This window comes from Pleurodeles waltl, chromosome 7 (genome assembly GCF_031143425.1).
Source record: "Pleurodeles waltl isolate 20211129_DDA chromosome 7, aPleWal1.hap1.20221129, whole genome shotgun sequence".
NCBI lineage: Eukaryota > Metazoa > Chordata > Amphibia > Caudata > Salamandridae > Pleurodeles > Pleurodeles waltl.
The window spans coordinates 717656130-717672228 of NC_090446.1; positions in this window are offsets into that span (position 1 = coordinate 717656130).

Genomic DNA, 16099 nt, shown 5'->3' on the forward strand with positions numbered 1-16099 from the left:
AGCGCCACAATAACTTTGAGTATGACAACTCCGCAAACCAATTTGCAACATCATACTTTCCTGCAATCTTCATCCATCACTTCTAGAAATGACACTGGAACTTCATCAGTCTGTAGAATGGACCATGGGACCAAATTCGGGGTGGGCAAGTTTTGGGCTGGGCGATCGCATGGGACTTCAGCTCAAAGTCATGTAAACAGCTCTCAAGGCAGATTTATAAAGGTACAGGATCACCAAGAGTTGCCCAAGGTGACAAAACAAATTAATGCAAAGTATTATTAATAAAATGAAGCATTCAATAAGTAGAGTGCAAAACATGAACAAGATTTTCCGAGATACAGAAATCAAGCACTGCTCAGGTTTGACAAGCATCAAGCCAAGTTCAAAACAGCAGAGTTATAATTTAGCTGGGCACGGAGAAACCCTACAGTTAGCCAAATCAGGGAAGAGCGTGTGTGAGGAGGAAAACATGTGGGCAAAAAACAAAAAGAACAAAAAGGGCAGAAAGATTTTGGAAAATGTAATCTCGGCCAACAGACTACTAACTAAGCTGGGTAAAAGGTAGGTAAAAAGGAAAAGGATAAGCATGTCAGAAGCTCGATCAAAATCTTAGTGGGTCATCTCTAAGAGACAAAGCCAGAGAGGATGATACCTCTCCAAGGGGCTCAGCATGAGGGGTTCTTAATCTGCAAGAGTTCTTGGCAAAGGACATCTGGAAATCTGACTGACTAAAATACAACTGGTCATTGGCATATTAAAGTTCATACGGCACTCTGATTTGTTCTGGGTGACATTTTACATTGAAGGGGCATCAACCAATAGAAATCTATCAAAAACTCCAAGTTGAAACATTAGCACATCTTCCTACATCTGTCATGGGAACATCATCCATCCATGTGGCTCCCCAAGAGCTTGAAACAAATATTATAATTCCTAGTCCACAGTCCAAGATGCTCTACGTACAAGAACACTGTTTCACTTTCTCTTTACGTCTAAAACAATACGGGTCTAGTACCAAAACTAGCCTTCTCATGAAAACAAAGTCTGAAAGAAATTTCATGTTATGTAAATGACTTTGCATTTTCTGCACAATCACAAGAAACAGGGCCTAGCAGGCCTCACTTAGGCTAATGGAAATTAATTATTATAGAACATTAATATATCAAATAAAACATATTTTGATTGGCAAACTGGTATTTCTTCATTAATAATTCTTTATTAGCATTTATATTTTGATACTTTAAAAAAATAACTCTGTTGAAACATTTCAGTCGGTATAACGTGAAACTACAGTTCTCTCTATTTTCATGCATATTTGAATCATTCATTATTTTAATTATTAGAAATTCAATATTGTTTCAGTACATACCCTTAATCTAAAGTTTAAATGACAGCCTAATGTCAGTTTAACCTTTCATACATTTAATTTACGGTCATTACCACCAGGGCTTCTAACATCAGTCTAAACGAATGCACATAGAAATCAACTTATAGTGCATCTTCTACATTCAAACCATTCGCAATTTGATTAACTTAATGCATAAATTGTCCCAAACAGATAACTTCTGTGACATGAGGGGAAGCACTTAATTTTCTGCTACATCACTTCCAAGCCCCACAGGACCTCAGGGGCAGTACTTAGAGACTCTCAGGGTGTTAGACAGAGGGCAACAGCAAAGTACAGTACAACCTCAGTTTCCACTAGGCAGCTGGGATTTTTGTCTTCTCTAACTTTTTTATGTTCCGAGAGCGACCCAGGGGAACAGTCTTATGATGTTTCTGTCCTTGAATTTCAAATGAAAGGGTTTCCTGCCTCCTTGGGTCTTTTGCATAGGTCACACATGACAAGTGCAGCAGGTTCTGTCCTCCTAGTACCTTTTTGTGATTCCTGCAGTGTTCTGATGTATTGTCTTAGTGTGCCCCAGTTATGTCTGGCAGTACCAACTGGATGTGCATGAATCATGGACACTCCTTACCCAATGGAGTAGAAGTTCCCAGGAAATCCTACTCACATTTTCAGTAGTTTATTTTTGTCTCATTGCAAACAGGCCTAAAATGGCACGTGTCAGGGCATTTTCAAGATGGTGAAAGTTTTCGGCCACACAAAGGGGGTCATTATGAGTTTGGCAGACAGAAAAATCCATCTGCCAAACTCTTGTGGTCAGGTTGCCACCAGTGCAGCCGCATTCCCACAGGCCCCAACATAAGTTGCCCGCTAGGGCAGGCAGAAACAATGTTTATGCCTGCTGGCCCAGCAGGGAACAGCCTACAATGTTGATAATTGAGCCGGTAGTAATGTTGCAGTGGTAGAGGGGGCACCAGATCCCATTGCACTGTTCGCTGTCTGCAATGTTCACCATCTGCAATGCAGGCAGTGAACAGCGCGATGGGGCTGGCCCTGGGGGCACCTGCACCACCCATGCCAAGTGCATGAATGTTCTTAAAACAATGGGCCACCCTGTTTAAATAGAGCAAACTGGTTGGGCCACTATGGGCCTGATTACAACTTTGGAGGAGGTGTTAATCCGTCCCAAATGTGACGGATATACCACCAGCCGTATTACGAGTTCCATAGGATATAATGGACTCGTAATACGGCTGGTGGTATATCCGTCACATTTGGGACGGATTAACACCTTCCTCCAAAGTTGTATATTTGGTCAGGGACCCTCTTGTTTAAGTCACATGCCAAGTGCATGGGCAGTGCAGGCCACCTCCTCTGAGGCCTCCCGCACCCTGACTCTGCCAGCCTTTACCTGGCGGTGTAACAGCCATGTGAAAGCTCATGAAGAGGGGGGTTGTTCCCCTGGAGGATTAGGACCGCCAGCAATGCCAGTCCCTCCTATGGAGGTAAACTGGGAGTGCTGGCACTCTGACTGTGGCACAACTGCCATGGTCATAATGTGGCAGTCAGACTGCTGCCAAAGTGGTCGGACCACCGCTCTGGCAGCAGTCAGGCCACCACTGCAACCCTGGTTGTCCAAAGACTGCCAGGCTTGTAATGAGCCCCTAAATGTGGGCTCTGAGGGCTTGGAGTGTGTGTGGTCGTCTGGTAGGGACATTACCAGTGTCCTCTATATCTAACCATAAACTCCAGTTTGATGGAGGCCCAGAACCCATAGCATACCCATTGACAGAAGTATAGAAGGATAAAATGATGGTCCCTTTGCAACCAGACAGGGTATACACAAGAATTGTCTTGGCATCCCGTTCTCTCCTTTTCAAGTGCACCCCAAATGATACATGTGGCTCTACAGACTTGTCAAGCAATATTTTATAGTGTGTGTCAACAGATGCTTCCAGCCCCCACTCTGAATAGACTTTGGAGTTCAAATGAGTCATCCTGTATCTTCAGGTCAGCCTATTTGTTGCTCTTGGGAGGTATTTCACACCTCTTTCACACCTATTCCTGGGCCTGATCTAAAGACTTGGAACTGGCAGAGGCTTATGCTAATTAGCCTTCTGACAGTTCAGGAAGGTAAAGGTTAACTGCATAACAGTTACCTTTCCATAATAATTATTAAAGAAAAGTTACTAAACATCTGACTTCCTCGCTGAATTGTTCTTTTGATAACTATCAAGTTAGTGGTTGTGTTAGTTTTCTAGGTTGTCCCATTCCCAGGATAGCAGTATCAGTATTTTAATATGTACTGTGGGTTTCTACATAGGATAGCTAGGCCTACAACTCTGAAGGGACATGGTAGGGACATGGTTAAGTTAATTTTCCACATGCACCATTTTTAAATATCATGCACCCTATATTGTGGACTACAATGCTTAGATAGAGGTGACTTATTAATATTTTAAAGGGAGATTTTTACCTTTTAAATTAAAAAGGGTTATTTTAGCAGGTCGCCCTGCAGGTTTTGTACTGCAGCAGTCAGCCTTACAATGATAAGCCGGAATCCATGTTTTCCTTTGTCACACTAGTGGATGGCACAATGAGTGATGCAGGTCACAGGTGACATTTAACTTTTTATACCATTTGTATATTGTTGTATTCCAAACCATATATTATGGTCTTTTGGAAAAGTTGAAGTTGCCAATTAGGAGTTAGCCAATTTTGTCATATTTTAGGTGCAAGAGAACATTAACTGGGCATTGGATCAGAAGTGCTCTAATATGATACTCTAAAAATCAGCAAAACATTTTAGCAAAACATGCGGGTGACCTCACAAAAAGGCGCATTTCCTCACTTTGGCCAATATATTGCTCAACATCAAACAAATCTTCACCATTGTACTATTTAGTGAGCGGTCACAGTATAAATGAACAGTTCTAGTGCTCAAATCCTGTCACTGGTGACATTCATCTCACCATAAGTAAGCAGAATAGAGCATAGCAGGGTTACAAAATCTCCCTCACTCACTGACCAGGCCAAACTAAGGGATCATAGCAAAATTGGTATTCTTATCACCTGGATGCCACTTCATAGTATAGGCCAGCATCTGGGTAGAATTCTATTAAACAATCATAAAATGCTTGTTGTTGAAATTAGCTGACCAATATTTAAATGACTGAACTGATCTCCCTTCTCACCTATCAGCAGGCATGCTGGGAAGCTTCCTGGTCTCTGTCAGACCCATAGCTTCTCTAGTAAGAAGCATAGACTTCAGGCTCTGTCCTCTTAACCTCTGGGAAACTAACTATCAGCAATACCAGCCGTGGATTACAGCAGATTCTTGAATACTCAGTGGAGTTACCCCAATACTTGGTCAATGAAGTAGCTTGGAACTGAAACAAAAGCAGAAAGACTGTGTCCCACTTTTACGTGGGATTTCCTGACAGAGTATGTGGATCCACTGTCTATAGTTCAGGAACTGGTTTGAGATGGTACTTTTCATAATTTAATTTTCTTACTCCAGTACATACAATTTATTTGTGTAAAGTGATGGCTCTCACAGCAAATAGTGATGCTGATGGCTCCAAGCAGGAATACTCATAACACAAACACAGTAAGTGTGGAGATATGCACCTTGCTGTCATCAGCCTTCCTGGGTGGGCCATTCAATAAAACACAAAGGGCCCAGGCTCTGCCTAGAATCTTCTGTTCCTATAGCAACTGAATCTGCTGGTTTAACCCCATTTCCTGACCAGCAACCAAATGGTAGTGCTCAGACATTAGTATTAAGAAATCCCCTGCTGCACTGGTCACATAGAATGTCTAAAGTCGGCCCTATCCCTTCCCTTCTCACTCTAGTATAGAGAACTATAACCTGCAGCTCAGGAATGGAGGCAATATACTTTTACTGTCTTAGGACGATGTATCACAAACTCCGTCTTGTGTCATACCTAAATCAGGGACAATACAAAATGGATGGATGCCACTGGCTACAGCATACAAACCCTCAGAAACAACATAAAGGGGGTTATTACAACTTTGGGGGAGGTGTTAATCCGTCCCAAAAGTGACGGTAAAGTGACGGATATACCACCAGCCGTATTACGAGTTCCATAGGATATAATGGACTCGTAATACGGCTGGTGGTATATCCGTCACTTTACCGTCACTTTTGGGACGGATTAACACCTCCTCCAAAGTTGTAATAACCCCCAAAGTCTTGCTACAGTTTACTATACACACAACATACACTGCATATACATATGGTGTTGTTACCGAAAGGTGCTGACATGACACTCGTGTGAAACCTTGCACGAGCGGGCCTATAGCCATTCACGCTTTGATTTGTAAAAGGCAAAAAGGACTGCTTAAACAATATGGATTTGAAAATAATATGCTGCTCACTGTACCTGTCTAGAGACACAGATAGTAGGCTTGTATTGACTACAGAATATTTTTAGATGTTCCTACCTGACCTCGGAGCGAGATTCTAGGTCTCATTGTCACTTTTAGGTGTAAGACTCAGTGCACATGCATTCACTTGTAATCAGGTGATTCAGGACGGGAAACATGTCCATTTATCATGCATGGAACTTTCCTATCCGTATAATATACATTAGGGTTTATTTTAACACTTAAATATAAATTATTAATAATCTATCACTACGTAACTGCGATTTAATGACTCCAAATGTAAATGTAGTGAACCTTACTAGCAAAGATTGTGACAACGGATGTACTTCTACGATGTAGTGACTCCCTCTACAGTCTTCCCAATGTAGTGGAGCTGTAACTTTTAGAACAGTGGCATATGGCAAAATTTGACGAGGGCCTCTAAAATGCTGCTTAAGCTTACAGATATGCCAATGCCCTTTGGTCACACAGAAGCTCCAGGATCTTATGTGAGACCAACACTCTAAAAGACTATGGCTTGAGCATGGGACACCTTAGCTAATGCTGGAAGGTAGAAGTTCAATCTAACCGTTGATTCTCTTATTCCATCCTTCTCTGACTTGCTCTTGAACTAACCAATGCCTCGCACCAAATTCTGACATCAAATGTAGTGACATAAAGCAAAATGAATGGGCCCCTCCTTAGAACGTGATGAGAGGTCCCTGAGTCTTCCATATCTCACAGATATTCACTGTCCTTGACCTGAATGGAGCACCCTGATGGACCGAGGCATCCCAAAGCGTTAAGAGGCTTACATTGTGCCCCACATCTTATGCCTCTCATTTTGACAAAATGTTCTCAAGTCAGTTCCTTCCCTCAGCGCTGCGGAGAAATTACGCGTGATAATAGTTCAGCTGCAATATATAAGATTATTAAGTCCTTTCTTCAAGGCAAAAACAGGGAAGTTTGCGTATATGGCAGAGATACCCAACAACCAGAAAACAAACATACACAGCTATTTTGGAGGATTAGGACGTGTGAGGATAGCAAGTTATTTGTTGTTGTTGCGGTTTTTCTATAGCGCAAACTTGATCCGAAGGTACTGTGGGCATGTAATCTCCTAATATTAGGCTAAGGTGACACGTAATAGGGCAGTGGGATCTACTACCCTCAGAGGTCGACTCAAATCTTTTGACTCAGACAGGAGTGATGAGATCATCAAATCAGACAAGGAGAATTAATAGCCATAAACAATCAAAATATAAAATGGGAAGTCAATAATTTATACACACCATGACCTATGCGGCCATGAATCACCACCAAAAATGAAGTTTCAACATTTATTACCCTTAAATTAACAATGCTAATATCACGTAACTGATGTGCAAAACCAAATTATAGCAATACAGAAACAACACAGGCTGTTCAAATCGTCTGGAGCAGTGGTTCCCAACCTGTGGTCTGGGAACCCTTGGAGGTCTGTGATGCTTCCTCAGGGGGTCTGCAACTGCTTAGAAAATTAAATAATATTAAAAATTTAGGTCCCCAGCTCTCAGTAATGACTCAGTAGGGGAGGGTCCCCAGATTCCAATAAAGATTCAGTGGGGTCCCCGGGCTCCAGTAATAATAAATTGGGGGTCCACAGAAGTCAAAAAGTTGGGAACCACTAGTCTGAAGCATCTCAATCTAATATGACGATTGACCATTTGACACTCCAAAAGAATTATACAGATTAACAGCAGAATTATTTGGAAAATAAAAACAGAATTTATTAGTTGTGTAGTTGAATAAATGGCAATCAATTAATAAAAACATTCAGATCTAATATTGGGTCAGACATCCTAGCTACCAAACTCTAATTTGAAAAGTGTGTGTGGGGCTGGGCTTTGCACATGCAAAAATAAAAAATAAGACAAAATGAATTTAGAAAAGCATCTAACTATGGCACTAACAAAATATGTGGTTGGATTTCTAAAGGGAAAGTCAGGTCTTCAGCAGTCAGCATCAGGAACATGAGAAGGGAAAACCGTTCACTAATTTTGGGCCTAATCTATCTGTTGAAATGATAAGTAGCTAAACATAAGAGCTGCGAAGAACTGAACTGGGCTGAAACAGAACCAGATCTCACTGCACAGAAAGGTAAACAGAAACAAAACTGACTCTAAACTGACTAACACCACCTAAAACTTTGCTAAATTAAAGTCCCAAAAGTTACTAGCTAGGCTTCTATTGGATAAAACTATGAGGTGTGATAGTGCTCAGCCAGTTGGACTCCATTCCTTTTCTATTTGTATCTTTCTTCATTCCTTCTTCAAGATAGGCTCATGTTCACGCTCAGTTTCCTCAAAAATATAACCTTGTGAAAACAGCTGCACAGAACACGACATTTAGCTAACCTTGCTTCCTTCCAGAAACTAAAGCCCATTGTTCCCATTGTTAAAAACTTGCAATATTTAACACAAGGGAGTACAGAGTGAGAAAACAGTAGATTTCCACAGTGAGTTTTTAATATGTCTAAAATGCAATGTTTGCCAAAGCAATTTAGTGAAATCAGCAAAACATTTCAACACTGTGCTTCTGGAAAATACTAAACCGTAGACCTTTTTTACGAATGCTAATACATGAAGAATAAAACATTTCCAGTAATTATTTCAAATCATTAATTTTGCCCATTTATATTAATCATTTCTTGTCACTACATGTAGTTATATTTAATCAAAATACTTTTTCACAGCAATTTATTATTTCACATAGAATTCCAGGTGGCTGACACCATGTCGACCACAAGTTAACCTCTTGGGTGCCATTTACGTAATGGTTATGTCCTCGGCAGCACTACTCGGGTGCCGAGGATGTAACCGTTACATCCTGCACCAGGATCCCCGAGGGCCTCCCACCACCTACCCTGGACAGGGATGGAAGGGGAATTGCTTCCCCTTCCACCCCCAACCCCTCCCCCGATCCCCCAGTAACGTCTGATGATGTCAGCGCGCAATCGCGCACTGACCTGATCAGAGGCCGCCCCCATCGAGCTTCCAGCGCGATCGGAAGATAAATGCTTGCATTTCTCTTCCAATGGGGGGATGAGGGTGGGCAGAGAGAAAGGAAAGGGAAAGGCCTTTCCTTTCATGTCTTTTTGAGCACTTCTGCAGCCTGATCGTGAAGTGAGGCCAGTCTGACCCCAAGGGAGGCAGAAACCACTAGACACCAGGGATTTCTTTTTTTGCTGACAATTTCACAAAAGGGGAGCGACCCCATAGGCAAAGGTTGCTCCCCTGGGTGAGCAAATTTATGTTAGCCCATTTCTGCCCCCCTTGGGGGTAGACCGTCCTACTTTAATTTTTTCGGGGGCAGAAACCACTAGGCACCACAGATTTTTTTATTTTTTACTGATGGGGAGCAACCTCTTAGGAAGGGTTTGCTCCCATGGGGGGGCAAATTTATTTGAGGCCATCGCTCTATTTCCATTAGGACGATCTGCCACCGGGGGGGCGGAAACCATTTAGGCACCAGGGATACCAGTGTGTGTGTGTTTTGTTTCTGGGGGCATCCCCCTGGGCAAGGGTCGCTCCCCATGGGGGCACATTACTGTTGGCCATTTCTGCCCCCCTTAGGTGTAGATCGGCTAATTCTAATAAGGCCCATCTGCCCCCAAGGGAGGCAGAAAGCCTACCAGACACCAGGGAAGATTTTTTTTCAAACAAAGAGGGTGGGAGTATGGCCATATCCCCACCCCAAATAAATGGGCACAAAGTTGTTCTGTCAATCGGTGGGCAGATGGGGCAATTAACCCTGATCCATTCCCCAGGAGAGGGGGGCAGAAAGCCTACTAGATGCCAGGGAATTTATAAAAAGAAATAGTGGGGTGGTGGCTATCAACCAGTATGGGCACAGTTACACCCCCACCCCAACTGAAGGGGGTAACAGTCTTTCATCTCTCCCCTGCACATTAAACGATCTTATCCCAATGGCAAGTAAGAGGACTTTTGATTATTTGGGGTTTTGGTTTTACGTTTGGGCTATGAGAGCTTGTCTAACTCTCAAAATCGTCCCACTTGGAATAGTGAGGGCTGCTCTTTTTGGACTTTGGGATGCTGCCATGTAGAGAAATCTATGAGACCTAGACACATCTGAAAACTAAACATCTGAGTGAGTACAGGGAGGTGTGCGTCACATGCACCCCGCAGCATTTTCTTACCCACATTGCACCGCAAACCTACAACGTTGCTTGAAATCATAAATTTTCCCCACATTTTTGTGATTGAACCTTCCAGAATCTGCAGGAATCCACAAAATCCCTTCCACCCACCATTGCCACATCTATAGAGATAGAAATTCTGCTGCACTTATCAGCCTAAAAATTTTTTTTTTTCAAACTGCCCTTTTGGACCCGCTTTGGTTCCCCCTCAATTTTGACATGTTTTTGGCTCTTCCCTGTCACAAACACTTGGCCCCTAACACAAGTGAGGTGACATTTTTATCAGGAGACTGAGGTGAATGTTTGGTGGTAGGAAATTTGTGCCGGTATGGTGATCCCACACAGAAATGTGGGAAACATTTGATTTTTTAGCTGAATTTGAGGTTTGCTGAGGATTCTGGGTAAGAAACACTGGAGGATCCATGAAAGTGACACCTCCCTGGACTCCCTTGGTGTCTAATTTTCAGAAGTGTCTGGGTTTGGTAGGTATCCCTAGATGGTTGCTGAGCCCAGGACCAAAAACACAGGTGCCCCTACCCCCGCAAATACAGGTAGTTTTGTATTTGAGAATTTTGATGTGTCCACATAGTGTTTTGGGGCATTTCCTGTCAAGGACACTAGGCTTACCCCCACAAGTGAGGTACAATTTATATCGAGAGATGTGGGGGAAAGCTGGGTATAAGGAAGTTTGTGGCTCCCCTCGAATTCCAGAACTTTGCAGCACTGAAATATGAAGAAAAAGTGTTTTTTGCCACATTTTGAGGTTTGCTAAGGATTCTGGGTAACAAACCCAGGTGAGAGCACCACAAATTACCCCATCCTGGGTTCCCCTAGGTGTCTAGTTTTCAGAAATGTCCATGTTTGCTAGGTTTTCCTAGATGCTGGATGAGCTAGAGGCCAAAATCCACAGCTAGGCACTTTCTAAAAAACATGTCAGTTGTCAATTTAAAAATTGGATGTGTCCATGTTGCGCTTTGGGGCGTTTCCTGTCACGGGCACTAGGTCTACCAATACAAATGAGGTACCATTTTTATCGGGAGACTTGGGGGAATGCTGGGTGGAAGAAAATTTGTGGCTCCTCTCAGATTCCAGAACTTTCTATCATCGAAATGTGAGGAAAAAGTTTTTTTTGCCAAATTTTGAGGTTTGCTAAAGTTTCTGGGTAGCAGAACCTGGGGAGAGCACTACAAGTTACCCCATCGTGGGTTCCCCTAGGTGTCTATTATTCATAAATGTCCAGGTTTGCTAGATTTTCCTCGTTGCCGGATGAGCTAGAGGCCAGAATCCACAGCTAGGCACTTTCCAAAAAACACGTCAATTGTCAATTTAAAAATTGTAAGTGTCTATGTTGCGTTTTGGGGTGTTTTCTGTTCCGGGCACTAGGCCTACCAACAAAAGTGAGGTATCATTTTTATCGGGAGACTTGAGGGAATGCTGGGTGGAAGGAAATTTGTGACTCCTCTCAGATTCCAGAACTTTTGATCACCGAAATGTGAGGAAAAAGTGTTTTATTGGCCAAATTTTTAGGTTTGCCAAGGATTCTGGGTAACAGAACCTGGTGAGAGCCCCACAGGCCACCCACTTGTGGATTCCCCTATGTGTCTAGTTTAAAAAAATGCACAGCTTGGTAGGTTTCCTTAGGTGCCGACTGAGCTAGAGGCCAAATTCCACAGCTAGGCACTTTGCAAAAAACAGGTCAGTTTTCTTTGGAAAATGTGATGTGTCCATGTTGTGTTTTGGGGCATTTTCTGTCCCGGGCACTAGGCCTACCCACAGAAGTGAGGTACCATTGTTATCGGAAGACTTGGGGAAATGCTGGGTGGAAGGAAATTTGTGGCTCCTCTCAGATTCCAGAACTTTCTATAACCGAAATTTGCGGAAAAGGTGTTTTTTTACCACATTTTGAGGTTTGCAAAGGATTCTGTGTAACAGAACCTGGTGGGAGCCCCACACGTCACCCCATCCTGGATTCCCCTAGGTGTCTACTTTTCAAAAATGCACAGGCTTAGTAGGTTTCCTTCTGTGCCAGCTAAGCTAGAGGCCAAACTCCACAGCTAGGCACTTTCCAAAAAACACAGCAGATTTCAATGTTAAAACTTGATGTGCCGCAGGCATTAGGTCTACCCACACAACACACACTGAATAGAAAAACAAGAGTTATTGCCCCTTGTCTTTCTCTACAGTTTTTCCTTCCAAATATAAAACAATGTATACAAAAGGCAACTATTTGAGAAATGCCCTGTGATTCACCTGCTAGTATGGGGACCCTGGAATTCAGAGATGTGCAAATAACTACTGCTTCTCAAAACCGTATTGTGTGCCCATTTTAGAAATACAAAGGTTTCCTTGGAACCTATTTTTCACTCTTTATATCTCACCAAATTAATTGCTGTATACCCAGTATACAATGACACCCCATTGCAAGGTGCAGCTCCTTTATTGACTCTGGGTACCTAGGGTTCTTGATGGTAGAAGGCTGGCCTGGTTTGTACTGGGTACCTATGGTACTTACCTTATACAAGGTCCAGTTATCTCTTATTAGTGAAATGTAGGCAGTGTCTAGAAGCCAGGCTCTCTAGTGGTAGCTGTAGCTGAGCAGCCAAGGCTTTCTAGGAAACATGCAAAGCTCATGCAATACCACTATAGTCACACAGTACTCACACACATGAAATAAAATGCTCAGTGTTACAAAAATAAAGGTACTTTATTTTAGTGACGCAATTGCAAAACATACCATAGAGACTATACTCCCTTAGGAGGTAAGTAATACACAAATTATATACACTATTATGCAGAAATAGCTGTTAGAATCTAATGCAAATAATGAAAATCACAATAGTGAGAAATGGGCCTAGGGGGAACATAAACCATATACTAAGAAAGTGGAATGCGAATGTCGGTTCCCCAACTAGGCAAGTGTGGTGTGTAGAGGGGCGCTGGGAGTATTAGAAAATACCAAAGGTAAGTAATAGAACCCACCCCAGAGCCCAGGAAAGCAGGAGTAAATCACAGTCACTTTCGTAGAACACACAAGTACACAAGAAAGCAGATTATGCAAGAACCAGAAGAGACTGCAAGACATCAACAGTGGATTCCTGTACCTGAAGACCTGTGGAAGAAGGAGACCAAGTCCAAGAAGCACAGAAGAGTCCAGGGAGAAGAGGAGCCCCTGCTAATCTGGATGAAGGTGCAAAAGAAGAGCCAAAGGTGAAGAAGAACAGTCAGTACTGCACCCAAGAAAATGGATGCGGGTTCCTGGTTGGTGAAGATGATGTCCCACGCCAGATGAATGATTGTAGTCTGGTTTGCATCGCTGGATTCCACCAACAAGCCTTGGCACATGCAAAGCTCGTGGTTAGCGTAAAATGGCGCTACCTGGGACCAGGAGGGATCTGGTGGACTCTACGTAGGAGGGGGACTCAGAGGGGACTCTCAGCAACTCAGAGAGCCCTCAGAAGACCAGGCAGCGTGCACAGGAGTCTCACAGCATGGGGACAAAGAATGTGCAAAAGGAGGCCCATGCAGCACTACAGCAAAGGATCTCACCCGGCCGGAGAACCACGCAGGAAGCTGTGTGTTGCAGGAAGGAGTGTTGGAGCTGCACGGTTCATGAAGAACTTTGTGGAAGTATGCCAATAAGCCTTGGCAACTGCAAAACACACTGTGCACGGGTGTACTGTCTTGCGTGGTGAGACAAGTTCTTACCTCCTCTAAAGTTGGACAGTAGGACTTCAGGACCATCGGGACAACTTCAGTCCACTACTCGTGATACAGGATCCATACAACTTGTCAGGAGAGGGGACTCACGCAGCCGGTTGTCGTTGCAGAGAGGTGCTTGCTGTAGCAGGGGAGTGACTCCTTCACTCCATGGGAGATTCCTTTGTTCTTCTGGTGTAGGCTAAAGACAGGCAGTCCTTGGAGGATTCATGACCGGGAAACAGTTGCAGTTGCTGGTAGGAGCTAAAGATACAATGTTGCAGAAGTTTTCTTTGCTTCTTTGTTGCCCTTTGTAGAGTTCCTGGAGGGTCCAGATGCATTTTCTTTGGTAAGAAGGTGAAGTAGAGTATGCAAAGGATTCCTGCTGGAGTTTTGCAATCCAAATCTGAAGAACCACCCAAGAGAGAGACCCTAAATAGCCCTGAAAGAGGGATTGGTCAGCTAACCAGGTAAGCACCTATCAGGGGATGGCTCTTACGTCACCTGTTGGCACTGGCCACTCAGATGCTCCCAGTGTACCCTGCCAACTTGGAATCCAAGATGGCAAAGCCCATGGACCCCCTGGAGGACCTCTGAGCAACACCCCAGGGGTGGTGACGGACAGGGGAGTGGTCATTTCCCTTTCCTTTGTCCAGTTTCGCACCAGAGCAGGGACTGAGGATCCCTGTACTGGTGTAGACTGGATTATGCAAGGAAGGCGCTACATGTGCCCTTCAAAGGATTTCTAGTGGCTTGGGGAGGCTACCCCTCCCAAGCCTGTAACACCTATTTCCAAAGGGAGAGGGTGTAACACCCCTCTCTCAAAGGAAATCCTTTGTTTTGACTTCCTGGGCTTGAGCTGCTCAAGCAACAGGAGGGCAGAAACCTGTCTGAGAGGCTGCAGCAGCTGGGGCTGCCTGGAAAACTTCAGAAGGCTGGAATGGCAATACTGGGGGTCCCCTAAGAAGCCCACAGAGTGCATGGAATCATACTACCAATGCTTGCCAAAGCATTGGGGTATGATTCCAACATGTTTGATACCATACATGCCTATGTTCGGAGTTACCATTATGTAGCTCGACATAGGTAGTGACCTTTGTCCAGTACACGCGTAAAATGGCATCCCCACACTCGTGCCGTGGGCGCACCTCTGCTAATGTAGGGGTGCCCTCACACACAGGTGCTCTGCAACCGCCCTCGGGGCTGAAGGGCCTGCTATGGGGGTGACTTATAAGTGATCTGGTGCAGTGTAAATGGCAGTGAAAGGGTGCATGCCCCTTTTCATGCAGGCTGTAATGGCAGTCCTGCAAAAGCCTTTGCATGGGCTCCCTGTGGGTGGCAAAAGAAATGCTGCAGCCCATAGGGATCTCCTGGAACCCAAATGCCCTGGGTACTTAGGTACCATATACTATGGACTTATAAAGGGGCACCAGCATACCACTTGTGGGTGAAATATTGGGTTACCAGTATGCAGTGACAACATTTAGAGGAAAGAGAGCATAATCACTGGGGTCCTGGTTAACAGGATCCCAGTGAACACAGTCAAACACACTGACATCAGGCAGAAAATGGGGGTAACTATGGCAAAAAGAGGGTACTTTCCTACAACAAACCTACAAGTCCTATACCCCGCAATCAAAAGAGTTTTTTATTTTTTATTTTAGCTGTTACTTTCTGTAAGAAAACCTTGAAGGATCTACACAAATGACCCCTTGCTGAATTCAGAATTTTGTCTACTTTTCAGAAATGTTTAGCTGTCTTGGATCCAACATTGGTTTCATACCCATTTCTGTCACTAACTGAAAGGAGGCTGAAAGCACAAAAATAGTAAAAATAGGTTATGTCCTAGTAAAATGCCAAAATTGTGATGAAAAATGTGGCTTGCTGAATTCTGAATTTTGTCTACTTTTCAGAAATGTTTAGCTGTCTTGGATCCAGTATTGGTTTCATACCCATTTCTGTCACTAACTGAAAGGAGGCTGAAAGCACAAAAATAGTAAAAGTAGGGTATGTCCCAGTAAAATACCAAAATTGTGTTGAAAATTTTGCTTTCTGATTCAGGTCTGCCTGTTCCTGAAAGCTGGGAAGATGGTGATTTTAGCAATGCAAACCATTTGTTGATGCCATTTTCAGGGGACAAAAACACAAGCTTTCTTCTACAGCCCTTTTTCCTAATTTTTTTAAAAAAAACGAAATTTTAGCTGTAGTATCCCTAGGATGTTGGAAAAAAAGAACGCCAATTTGGCCTGGGTAGCTTATGTGGACAAAAAGTTATGAGGGCTTAAGTGCGAGCTGCCCTAAATAGCCAAAAAAAGGCCTGGCAGCGAAGGGGTTAAACATGCATGTTTTATTTTTTGAACTCATGTTTCTCTGTTTAGGCCTTTCAACACATGTTATTCATTTCATTTTAGTTACTCATTTTTTAGGTTGAGCGTAAGAGTATGAACTCTTGTATACTTTCAAGTATACAT